This window comes from Macaca mulatta, chromosome 11 (genome assembly GCF_049350105.2).
Source record: "Macaca mulatta isolate MMU2019108-1 chromosome 11, T2T-MMU8v2.0, whole genome shotgun sequence".
In the NCBI taxonomy this organism is placed as follows: domain Eukaryota; kingdom Metazoa; phylum Chordata; class Mammalia; order Primates; family Cercopithecidae; genus Macaca; species Macaca mulatta.
In genome coordinates, this window is record NC_133416.1 from 55,496,609 (window position 1) to 55,508,799 (window position 12,191).

The 12,191-nt window shown below is 42.6% G+C and overlaps 1 long non-coding RNA gene across 1 annotated transcript in view; it reads left to right on the forward strand.

Annotated features, from left to right (window-relative positions):
- The first annotated feature begins 21 nt into the window (after positions 1–21).
- The window catches only part of LOC114670838 (uncharacterized), a 52,529-nt gene continuing 40,359 nt past the window's right edge, over positions 22–12,191 (forward strand). The window contains exons 1-2 of the long non-coding RNA XR_003720608.2: positions 22–159; positions 734–792. This is a non-coding gene — a long non-coding RNA (uncharacterized LOC114670838). The remainder of the gene's footprint in view (positions 160–733; positions 793–12,191) is intronic.

A 12,191-nucleotide genomic window follows, 5' to 3' on the forward strand; every position in this document is an offset into this window, starting at 1 on the left:
GAAATCCCCGCCCGCTTCCGGGGCTCGGCGGCGGCGGAGGCGCGGGGAGTGGGAGGGAGGGGCGTGGGAGGGAGACGCGTGGGAGCGGGGAGGGGCTGCGGCTGAGGCGCCCCCGAATTGGCCGAACCCGGGACCTCCGCGCCCCCTGCCTTGGGGAGGGTACGGCCCGAGGCGCTTGGAGGGCGGTGGGCACCGGGATAGCAGCCTGCCGTGGCCACTTGCCCGCACTCTTGCCAGACTGACCATTTTCCGCTCTGGCTACGGGGCCTCCCACGGAGTTGTGTCCTCAGGGGTTCATCAGTTACCTGGAATTGCATAACGGCCCGATACACGCCAGACCGAGGCCGAGAGTGGTTTCTCCAGACAAGAGTCTGGAATTCCTCAAGTAGCTTACTCTCTAGTTTTCACAATAGGATAAAGGGCTTGAGAGACACTGAAGAGGAGTCACTCATTCTGCCTAAGGGGAAGTCAGGTTGCTATTTGAAGTAGGCCTTGCGGCTGCTGTCCAATTTGCGGGAGCCGTAGCCGCAGGTGACACGTGAGCTCTCCAAATGTGGCTGGTCTGAACAGAGATGTGTTCGAAGATTTAGAAGATTTAATTTAAAAACTGATATTTTGGGTATATTGGGTTAAATATATTAAAATTAATTTCACTTGGTTTTAACTTTTTAAATGTGGCTACAAATAGTTTTAAAATTACAAATATGGCTTGCATTATATTTCTGTTGGATAGTGCTACCTTGGAGCATTAAGATGGATTTGACTGGAAAAGATGAGAAGGGCCTACAAACAGTGAGTAAACCCATTACTGTTAGAATCTGTTTATAACTTACAAGTCACATTCACATTCCTTATTTCATCATTACAACAATTTTGAAAAATTTTATTTAGTAGACTTAAAAAATAAGTGACTCACTTAAGGTCATATGTGACAACCATTCCTTTAATACATATTTATTTTCTACATGCGCCAGACACTGTAACTAAATGCGGGAAATTAAAGAAAGGATTCACAGTCTGGGGAACCACACGTCAACAAATATTTGCAATAAAACATAGTAGATGCTAAAACAGAGGAATGTACGCCGCACTTGGAGCAAAGAGAAGTGAGCATGTATGTGACGGAGGTCAGAGAAGGCCTCCCTCTGACAGAAATCGTGAGGCAGAGAAGAGTTGGGAGGGCTCTGTAGTGAAAAAGAGGAAAATGCAGTAGACACGCAGTTGGGAAGGGTATAGAGCATATTCTAGGAGCAGATCATGGGGGACGTGGGGGGAGTAGTAGAGCCAGAATTTTTATCCCGGGTCTGGAACTAAGTCCAGGGATTCTTTTCACTTATGCTACCACTGGTGATAAATATAAGATGTGTTAATTGGGGTAGGCTAGCAAAACCAGTATCTCGGACCTTGACTCCATAAAGGCTTATGTTCATACAAGTCACAGTGTGGTAACAAGTTGGTTGGGGCCAGAGGGTGGGGTCTGTACTTCTTGCATTCATTGAAGGACCAGGCTTCTTGCATTTGGTGGTTCTACCATGCCCTGAGGCCTTGGTAATGTAGCCAAATCTGTGGCCCTCAGATAAGGGAGGCTGGCTGTGGTTAACTTGTCAGAGATATTAGGGGCCAGTCCTGGAAGTGCTGTGTATCATTTTCACCCCAATGCCTTAGCGGGAATTTATGCGCATGGTTACATGGCCCCACCCAGCAGGGTGGCTGGGAATAAAGTATGTGTGCCTCCTAGAAAAGGAAATGGGGGCTGGTGGACACAGCCTTGCCTCTGTCACGCAGAGTTAAATTGAACATAACCAAGTACCTAAACCTGACTTTACCTGAAAAGAATGTTTGGAAAGAACCGATAGATATTATAATAGCTCAAACTCTCCTCGACTGTTTTGGGAAACAAATCAGTGTGAGATTGTTTCCTTAAAACAAAACAAAACAAAAAAAAGGCCAGGCGCAGTGGCTCACGCCTGTAATTCCAGCACTTTGGGAGGTCGTGGCGGGCGGATCACGAGGTCAGGAGTTCAAAACCAGCCCGGCCAACATAGTGAAACCCCGTCTCTACTAAAAATACAAAAATTAGCTGGGCATGGTGGTACGTGCCTGTAGTCCCAGCTACTCGGGAGGCTGAGGCAGGAGAATCACCTGAACCCAGGAGGTGGAAGTTGCAGTGAGCGGAAATCGTGCCATTGTACTCCAGCTTGGGCAGCAGAGTGAGACTTCGTCTCAAAAAAAAAAAAAAGAGGCTAAATGTATACCATTTCTTTATATCAGAATCTTTTCTTTTTAAAAATAACTTGTAATTTTAAATTTGTGTAGTTACATAATAGGTGAATGTCTTTATGGGGTACACGAGATATTTTGATGCAGGTATGCGATGCATGATAATCACATCATGGAAATCAGGTATCCATCCCCTCAAGCATTTATCCTTTGTGTCACAAACAATCCAATTATACTCTTTTAGTTACTTTAAAATGTACAGTTATTATTGACTATAGTCACCCTGTTGTTCTATTAAATACTAGGTCTTATTGATTCATTCAAACTATTTTTTGTACCCATTAACCATCCTCACTGTCCCCATTCCCCCATTACCCTTCCCAGCCCCTGGGAAGCATCCTTCTACTCTCTATCTCCAGGGTTTCAATTGTTTTGATTTTTAGATCCTCCAAATAAGTGAGAACTTGTGATGTTTGTCTTTCTGTGTCTGGCTTATTTCACTTAACATAATGACTTTCAGTTCCATCCATGTTGTTGCAAATGACAATATCTCATTCTTTTTTTATGGCTGAATAGTGCTCCATTGTGTATAAGTACCACTTATTCTTTTTTTTTTTTTTTTTTTTTTTTTATTATTATTATACTTTAGGTTCTAGGGTACATGTGCATAACGTGCAGGTTTGTTACATATGTATACTTGTGCCATGTTGGTGTGCTGCACCCATCAACTCATCAGCACCCATCAACTCGTCATTTACATCAGGTATAACTCCCAATGCAATCCCTCCCCCCTCCCCCCTCCCCATGAAAGGCCCCGGTGTGTGATGTTCCCCTTCCCGAGTCCAAGTGATCTCATTGTTCAGTTCCCACCTATGAGTGAGAACATGCGGTGTTTGGTTTTCTGTTCTTGCGATAGTTTGCTAAGAATGATGGTTTCCATCTGCATCCATGTCCCTACAAAGGACACAAACTCATCCTTTTTTATGGCTGCATAGTATTCCATGGTGTATATGTGCCACATTTTCTTAATCCAGTCTGTCACTGATGGACATTTGGGTTGATTCCAAGTCTTTGCTATTGTGAATAGTGCCGCAATAAACATACGTGTGCATGTGTCTTTATAGCAGCATGACTTATAATCCTTTGGGTATATACCCAGTAATGGGATGGCTGGGTCATATGAAGTACCACTTATTCTTTATTCATTCATCTGTTGATGGACACTTAAATTGCTTCTAAATCTTGGCTATGGTGAATAGAGCTGCAACAAACATGGGAATGCAGATATCTCTTTGATAAACTGATTTCCTTTCTTTTAGGTATATACCCAGCAGTGGGATTGCTGGATCATATGGGAGCTCAATATTTAGTTTTTTTGAGGAATCTCCAAACTGTTCTCCCTAGTAGTTATACTAATTTATATTCCCACTAGCAGTGTATGAGGGTTCCCTTTTTTCTACATCCTTACCAGCGTTTGTTATTGCCTGTCTTTTGAATATAAGCCTTTTTAACTGGAGTGAGATGATATTTCACTGGAGTTTTGATTTGCATTTCTCTGATGATCAGTAATATTGAGCACCTTCTCATACATCTGTTTTTCATTTGTGTGTATTCTTTTGAGAAATGTCTATTCAAATCTTTTGCCTATTTTTTAACCAGAGTATTAGATTTTTTTCCTATAGAGTTGCTTGAGATCCTTATATATTCTGGTTATTAATCCCTTATCAGATGAGTAGTTTGCAGATATTTTCTCCCATTCTGTGTGTTGTCTTTTCAATTTGTTGATTGCTTCTTTTGCTGTGCAGAAGCTTTTTAACTTGATGTGACCCCGTTTGTCCATTTTTGCTTTGGTTTTCAGTACTTGTACAGAACCTTGTCTTAAACATCACAAGGAATAAATGCAAAATGTCCTTATATTATGCTTTGGTGTGCCATCTCTTTAGTTGTCAATTAACAAACTCTGCAAGGTGTAGATCTGCATGGGTTCAGGGACATTAAGTGAGCCAACAGGCACAATCAGGAATTGAGCCCTAGTCTGACTTCTCACCGGGTGCACCTTTCACCAGAGTGGTACCTTACCTTTTACAGAAATTTTAAGGACAAGTACAAACTCCTATGCAATGTTACAGCACGAATTAATTAAATATGCATTGAGTAGCAGGCAGATGATTCCATCTTTTTCAGACTTTCTGATGGAGGAGTTTCAAGATCAGCTTTGAAGGTGAAATGTAGGAAGGGCATCCCATGTAGCATCAGAAGGCAGAAATGGACATGCTGTGGCATGTTGTGGAATGAAGAACACACATGTGGGGGTGTCGGTCTAGAGTAGAGAAGAAACAGGGAAATTGATAGAACAGTGGATGAAGGTAGTGGATGAATAATTTTTTATTTGCTATATCAGGTGATAGGGAGTCGTTATATTTGTGTTTAAAAGGAAGTGATACACCTGATGGTCCTAATTATATCTTTGTAAGGAGACTTGGTGGTCCTGGGCTGCTCTGTTGATGGAATTCTGGTAACTGGAATGAGTCGGGCACACAGGTGGATTCTAATGTGTGGAAAACAGAGTTCCTTGGGACATAGCAGCATTCTTCCTGCAGCTGTTGGTCACAAGTAGATATAGGATATGACTGTGAGAGTGAGTGGCTGCAGTGGTGAACACAATCATTTAAGGTAAAATAAAGCCAAGGAACTGAGAGACTAGAGTGCTAGCAGGGATGGGGTTCAAAATATTTAACTACCACTACTAGCATGGCATGGACCTGTCAAAATAGACGTAGCCCATAATGCTGGTGCAGGGTCCTGCAGGTACCTTGTTGTGTTAGATGATTACTTTTTGTTTCTGAATTGTGAAGAGATCTGTTGAATCCTGATGAGGGGCTAGAGCATTAAGGCATGACATTGAAGAGGATTGACAGTGGCTATGAAAATATTTCAGTATTTTCGCAAGGAATACAATTATACTTGCACATACTCATATGCAGGAGATGCATTGTCCACGTGGATGTTGAAGTCACTAGGAATAATGAAGGCATTATGGAGAGAGGGATAGTAAGCCAGTTGATGGAGTCTTAAATGAAAGGTGACCAGGAGTATTGTAGGTAATAATAACAAGGAGGAGTGTGTGTGGAATAGTTTGATGGCGTGTGCTTCAGTGCAGCTGGACGTTATTTACAGAGGAAGGATGAAAATGGTACTTGAAGCAGCAATGAAGAGAAAAGAGAACATTTACTGCACTTGTAACTCTCGGTGATATAAAGCAATGGCTTTCAAATATATGTATATAGCTGGGTGCAGTGGTTCATGCCTGAAATCCTACTTATTTGGAAGGCTGAGGCAGGAGGATAGCTTGGGGCTAGGAGCTTGAGACCAGCCTGAGCAACATAGCGAGACTCCACCTCTAAAGCAAATTAGCTGGACTTAATGGTGTGCACCTGCAGTTCTAATTACTTGGGCAGCTGAGGTGAGAGGATCACTTGAGCTCAGGAGTTCAAGGTTAGAATAAGCTACGATTGCACCATTGCATTCCAGCCTGAGCAGCTGAGCAAGACTTCGTGTCTAAAAATAAATAATTTTTAAAACCCACAAATATATGTGCATATATATGTGTGTTCAAAGTATATATTGTGATATACAGCAAGAAATACATTTATTTTTATTTTATTTTATTGAGACAGAGTTTCGCTCTTGTTGCCCAGGCTGGACTGGAGTGCAGTGGCGTGAACTTGGCTCACTGCAACCTCTACCTCCCAGGTTCAAGTGATTCTCCTGCCTCAGCCTCCAAAGTAGCTGGGATTACAGGTGCGTGCCACCATGCCCAGCTAATTTTCTATTTTTAATAGAGACAGGGTTGACCATGTTGGTCAGGCTGGTCTTAAACTCCTGACCTCAGATGATCCACCTGCCTCATCCTCCCAAAGTGCTGGGATTACAGGTGTGAGCCACTGCACCCGGCCAAAAAATACATTTAGATTATGATCCAGCACACCCATCATTTATTTAATTGAAACAAAATTTTCATAAAACAATGTTTAACTACATACAGTATATGCTGAAGTTTTATGTTGTTACTTGATTTAAAGTTTTCTGTTAACTATCCACTAAATTAATTTCACAACTCACTAGTGGGTTGCAAGCCACCATTTGAAAAGCCTTTATTATATAGATTGTAGGATTTAAAAATTGCCACCTCTTTCGAGGGCTGAAAGGGAAGCGTGCTATTTCCATAAGAGAGAGCCAGGTTTCAGTTAGATAAAGGGGGTAAAATAAACATCCATCATAGAAGTTGAAGGATATAGGGAATTTTATGGATGACTGACCCTGAATTACATAGGTTACAGTGGAAGGAGTAAGGGGTTGTGCTGGGGTTGGAGCCTGATTCATGTTAGGCAATGTAGGCGACTCTAACAGGGTAAGAATTTATATGATGAGGAATGATCTGGAGGGTAAGGCTTCTTGTGTGAGTATGGGAAGCAAAGATCTAGGGCATGATGGGATTAGTAGTCATCTAGTAAGGTGGATAATTAGTTCTAATTATAGACTGTTCTCTCGGTCAGCTAATCAGTGGTGAGGTGAGGTGCAATGGTTGATTGGGCTGAGTAGAAGTTATATGGGTCATAGAATGAAGATGTCACTACAAGTGTGCTGAGCTCTGTCGGCCCTCTTTCAATCCTGTTGTGGACAGGTTAAGGCTACAGGAGGGGTATATTTCCAGAAGTACCAGAGCTCTGAGGGTGGGTACCTTACATCATACTTGGCAATGGGGTTGGTAGTGGGAGTGGTATCAAGGTTTAAGAGGTTCTGTGGCCTACCCTTTTAATTGCTACTGTTCTTGATATTGAGGGAGAGGGAATGAGTGGCCTTACCAGAGGGTAGGTAACAGTTTCTTGTGGACTCTTTATGTAGGAAAATTTTAATTAAAAAAAGCAGCACTAAATTAAGAAGTAGGCAGGAGTTGTGGTAGAAAGTTCAGGAGTTCGAGACCAGCCTGACCAACGTGGAGAAACTCCATCTCTACTAAAAATACAAAATTAGCCGGGCATGGTGGTGCATGCCTGTAATCCCAGCTACTCGGGAGGCTGAGGCAGGAGAATCACTTGAACCTTGGAGGCGGAGGTTGCGGTGAGCCAAGATCGTGCCATTGCACGCCAGCCTGGACAACAAGAGCAAAACTGTGTCTCACAAAAAAGAAAGAAAAAGAAAAGAAAAGAAATAGCACTAAGTTAAGAACCAAAGGCTTTGTTTTTGATCTTGGCTATGTCTCTGGGTGACAGATTAGATCCTTAACCTCATCTATCAAATAGATATGTCATTCTTCTTTTCCTTAAAAGCTGTTATGATGACCAAATTAAGAAAAAATAGGCCGGGTATGGTGGCTCACACCTATGATCCCAGCATTTTGGGAGGCCAGGGCAGGCAGATCACCTGAGGTCAGGAGTTCGAGACCAGCCTGGCCAACATAACGAAACCCTGTCTCTGCTAAAAATAAAAAAATTATCTGGGCTTGGTGGCAGGTGCCTGTAATCCCAGCTACTTGCAAGCTGAGGCAGGAGAATCACTTGAACCCAGGAGGTGAGATGTTACAGTGAGCCGCGATGGTGCCACTGTGCTCCAGCCTGGGTGACAGAGCAAGACTCTGTCTCAAAAAAAAAAAAAAAAAAAAAAAAAGAAGAAGAAAGAAAAAAGAAAAAGTATAGGCATGTGGTATGAGTTTATAAAGCCCAATTCAAATGTAAGATGTTGGCAATGGGCATTACTTGGTAGAAATAATTTGTAGTCAGTGTAGATAGTGAACCCTAGGCAGCTGTCAGTGACAGGATTTAAAGATTCTTTTGATGGTGGGACACGACACAGAGACACTTGGATAGATTAAAGGCAGATCTCTTTGTTATGTATAGCTCTAAAGCAGAGAAGGTTGCCATGCAGGGCCACGTAGAGGGTTGCACCCAAGGACAAAGAAACTTCATGCTGGAGCTGCAGGAGGCTTATGTATGGCAAACAGGATGGCGTTAGCAAGGTATGTTGGGTTTCCCAGTGATTGGATATTTTGAATAATTCTGTGGCCTAAAGAAAGAGGGGGCTGGGCTGGGCACGGTGGCTCATGCCTGTAATCCCAGCACCAGCACTTTGGGAGCCCAAAGTGGGCAGATCACGAGGTCAGGAGAATGAGACCATCCTGGCTAACATGGTGAAACCCCGTCTCTACTAAAAATACAAAAAATTAGCTGGGCGTGGTGGTGGGTGCCTGTAGTCCCAGCTACTTGGGAGGCTGAGGCAGGAGAATGGTGTGAACCCAGGAGGCGGAGCTTGCAGTGAGCTGAGATTGCGCCACTGCACTCCAGCCTGGGCAACAGAGCAAGACTCCATCTCAAAAGAAAAAAAAAGAAAGAGGGGGCTGGTCTTGGGTGTTAAGGATCTGGGGACCTCTGGCAGATGGGTATTGTATATTTTAACTTAGGAGTGTTAGAGCCTGATAAGGGAAGTAGTTGGGCTAGGAGCTTGCTACACTGTTCTCAAGAGTAACTGAGAGTTCATGACATCAAGACTGGGTCAAGACAGCACTTGTGAAATATGTTATACTAGGACAGCTTCTAAGTGGTGTAATTTCAAATTGTCATTTTTTAAAATAGCGCAAAAACTTGCTCTAAGCAGACTTATTTGCTTCATCTTATATTTCATATAAGCATTTTGTTGAACACTGCATTTTAGTATGCTACAGAAAACGTACTCTTTAATTCTGTCATCTATGACTTAAAAATATTTTAAGTAGGCCATATTGTTGCGTCATTATAGACAAATACCTGGCACCATCTAGGACCCAGTGGCAGAAAGAGTTAGAAGCTGGGTTAAATTATGAGATCATAAATACTTATTGCATATAATGGTTGGAATGATAGTCTCAAAGTTGTTTTCCATATCCGTTTAGGATTATTTTCTTACTGTAGAGCTGTGGTAGTAGTTTTAAGATGTTCTCTAGTTGAGATAGGAAAAACCAAAGTGATTTTCCCTACTCTCTACTCTCAGTCACTCAGTGCAATACTTCTGACACCAGATTTGTAGGTTTTTTCCCTGCACACCAAGCATTTCTCAAGTGTATACCAGTGGTCATCCCCTAATTTGTGTTAGCAATGCTGGCACAATCTTCCAGGAGATAACATCAGATCCCACAGCTTAAGGGCTCAGTCCCATAAGACTGACTACTTTAGATGCCAATTGAAAGCTCCAAGTTTTGACCTGTGCTTCTGGCTGGCTATACATCTCCTCAAGAACAAAAATCTTTCTTCTTTAGAGATTATTTCTCTATTTCCCAAGCAGCAGAATCACGTATCTTTTTCTTTCCCTAAGACATACTTTTCCTTCTTTTTTTTTTGGCCTCAACATCCTCTGCAGAGCTGTTTTTACTTCCTGGTTCACTATAGATGAGACTATAGATGAGAGGGTTCACCAAGGACGTGATCACACTGTACTGAACACAGACCACTTGCCCCAACACCGAGCCTGAAGTAGAGTCTGGGTGTCTGAAAAAAGCTATCCCATAGAATGAGAGAACCACAGTGAGATGGCAAGGGCATGCGGAGAAGGCTTTGCCTTGGCCCTCAGAGGAGCGGATGCTCAGTATGACAGATGTGATTCTAGAGTAAGAGAAGAAGGTTAGGGAAAGTGTCAGTAGCCCCCAGAATGCCCATGACACAGCTAGAAGAATCTCATTGACAGTGGGATCAATGTAGGACAGAGGGAAGAATGGAGGCAGCTTACAGCTAAAATGGGGATAATGTCAGACCTACAGAAATGTAACTTGTGGATGAAAAGACTGTACATCAAGGAAATCAGAAATCCCACTACCCAAGCAATGCTCACAATCACCATACAGAGAGGTCTGTTCATGACCATGGTATAGACCACAGGGTGGCAGATGGTAGCGTAGTGATCACAGGCCATGGCAGAGAGCAGACAAGCTTCTGTTCCCCCAGAGAGAGTGAAAAAGAAACTCGGTGAGGCAGCCCCACATTGAGATGTTTTTCTTTTGAGAGGAAATTTTGTAGCATCTTGGGCACAGTAACTAGGAGTAGCTGAGATTCAGAAAGGACAGATGTCCAAGGAAGAAGTACATGGGTCTATGCAGGTGAGAATCAGCCCTGATCTCCAGGATCATTACCAGCTTCCCTGTCAAAGTCAGGAGATGAATCACCAGGATTAGCACAAAGAGCATGGTCTGGATCTCGGCATCACTGGAAAATTCCAGAAGGACAAACTCAGGACTAACATTGACATTTATTATGGTTGCTTCCCTCAAAAGAAATGAAGGGTTCTCTACTTGGCAGGGCGTTCATCTGAGTCATTCTCACTGAACAGGAGTTTTCTGCTTAACAGATGAGTATATCTCTTACCTATGGCCCAAAATGGGAAACTTGGGATAAGGAAGTGTCATCTTAAATACAATCTCCTCACTTGCCCTTCTTTCCTACCTTCTAGCACTGTCTCTGCATGATCTTGAAGCCTTCACTCTATACCTCCATCACTCTTTAGTAAAAGTACCAAGTGCATACGAATCAGGTAGGTCCTGGAGTCAAAATGAGACAAACCGCCCCAGTGGCAAAGCCTGGAAAATCTTCTCTGGGTAAGCGTTGGGAGGCCTATGGGAAAATTATTCCTTCTCAGAATGGTAAGATCATAGACTCACACTATGTAAGGATATTTACATATTATACTTTAATCCCTTCATTTTACAAATGAAGAGAATGCATTGCCTATGGTCTCATAGCAAAGTGAGGACTAGGTTGGGACTAAAACCAGTCAAGGTTGAAAGTAGAACCAGGTGTTTCAGCTAGTCTTGTATGTGTCCAAGTGCATCATACTTCGTGGTTTTGAATTGTTAGAGCTGAGTCTTGTGTGGTTAGCGGATCATGTGCAACTTTGCTAGTAGGGAGTTCGCCTCTTAAATTTTTTCCTTCAGCTCCCCACGCATCTAAATCTTTTGTGAGGAGATACATTGAAAGGGTAAGTCTGGCTCCATGAATGTCCCATCTGTATAGCTGCAAAGTATCCTGATTTAGAAGGGTCCTGGGCTCTGGCTCTGTTTACTTTTTTTTTTTTTTTTAGACAGAGTCTCACCATGTTGCCCAGGCTGGAGTGCAGTGGCACAATCATGGCTCACTGCAGCCTTGACCTCCTGGGCTTGAGTGATCTTGCTGCCTCAGCCTCCTGAGTAGCTGGGACTACAAGTATGTACCACCATGCCCAGACATTTTTTTTTCATTTTTATTTTCTGTAGAGACAAGGTCTTGCTATGTTGCCCATGGTGGTCTTGAACTCTTGGGCTTAAGCCATCCACCTGCTATGGTCTCCCAAATTGCTGGATTTACAGGCACAAGCCACCACACCTGGCTTAGTAGGGAGTTCACTTAAATTGTAATATATGCCAGTATTCCTTGGCTCTGACACCCAACCAATGGTCTCTATAGTTCTGTGTCAACTGCTACTGAAGTGGAAAGAGCACTAGTCTTAGAGTAAGGGGCTTAGTTTGTCCTGGCCCACACATTCTAGTGGGATCATCTGGGAAGAGTTCACTTTTTAAAGCCTTAACTTATTTATTTGTAAAACTGAGTAAACGAAATAAATGCCCTTGTAAACCATATAGCCTATGATCTGCTATACAAAAATAAAATTTATATATGTATGAACAAAGACTGACATTGAATTTTGAAAAATAGATTTCTCTACTGGGTATTAGGCTGATGGACATTTTTCTTTTTCTTTCTTTTAATTTATATATATTTAGAGGGTACAGTGAAGTTTTGTTACATGGATATATTGTATAGTGGGGAAGCCTGGGCTCTTAGTGTAGCCATCACCTGAATAGTGTACATTTTACCGCTTAAGTAATTTCCCATCCTTTAGCCCCCTCCCACCCTCCTACCCTTCTGAGTCTCCATTGTTATTTCTCTGATGTTGTAAAATTATTTTTTCATTGA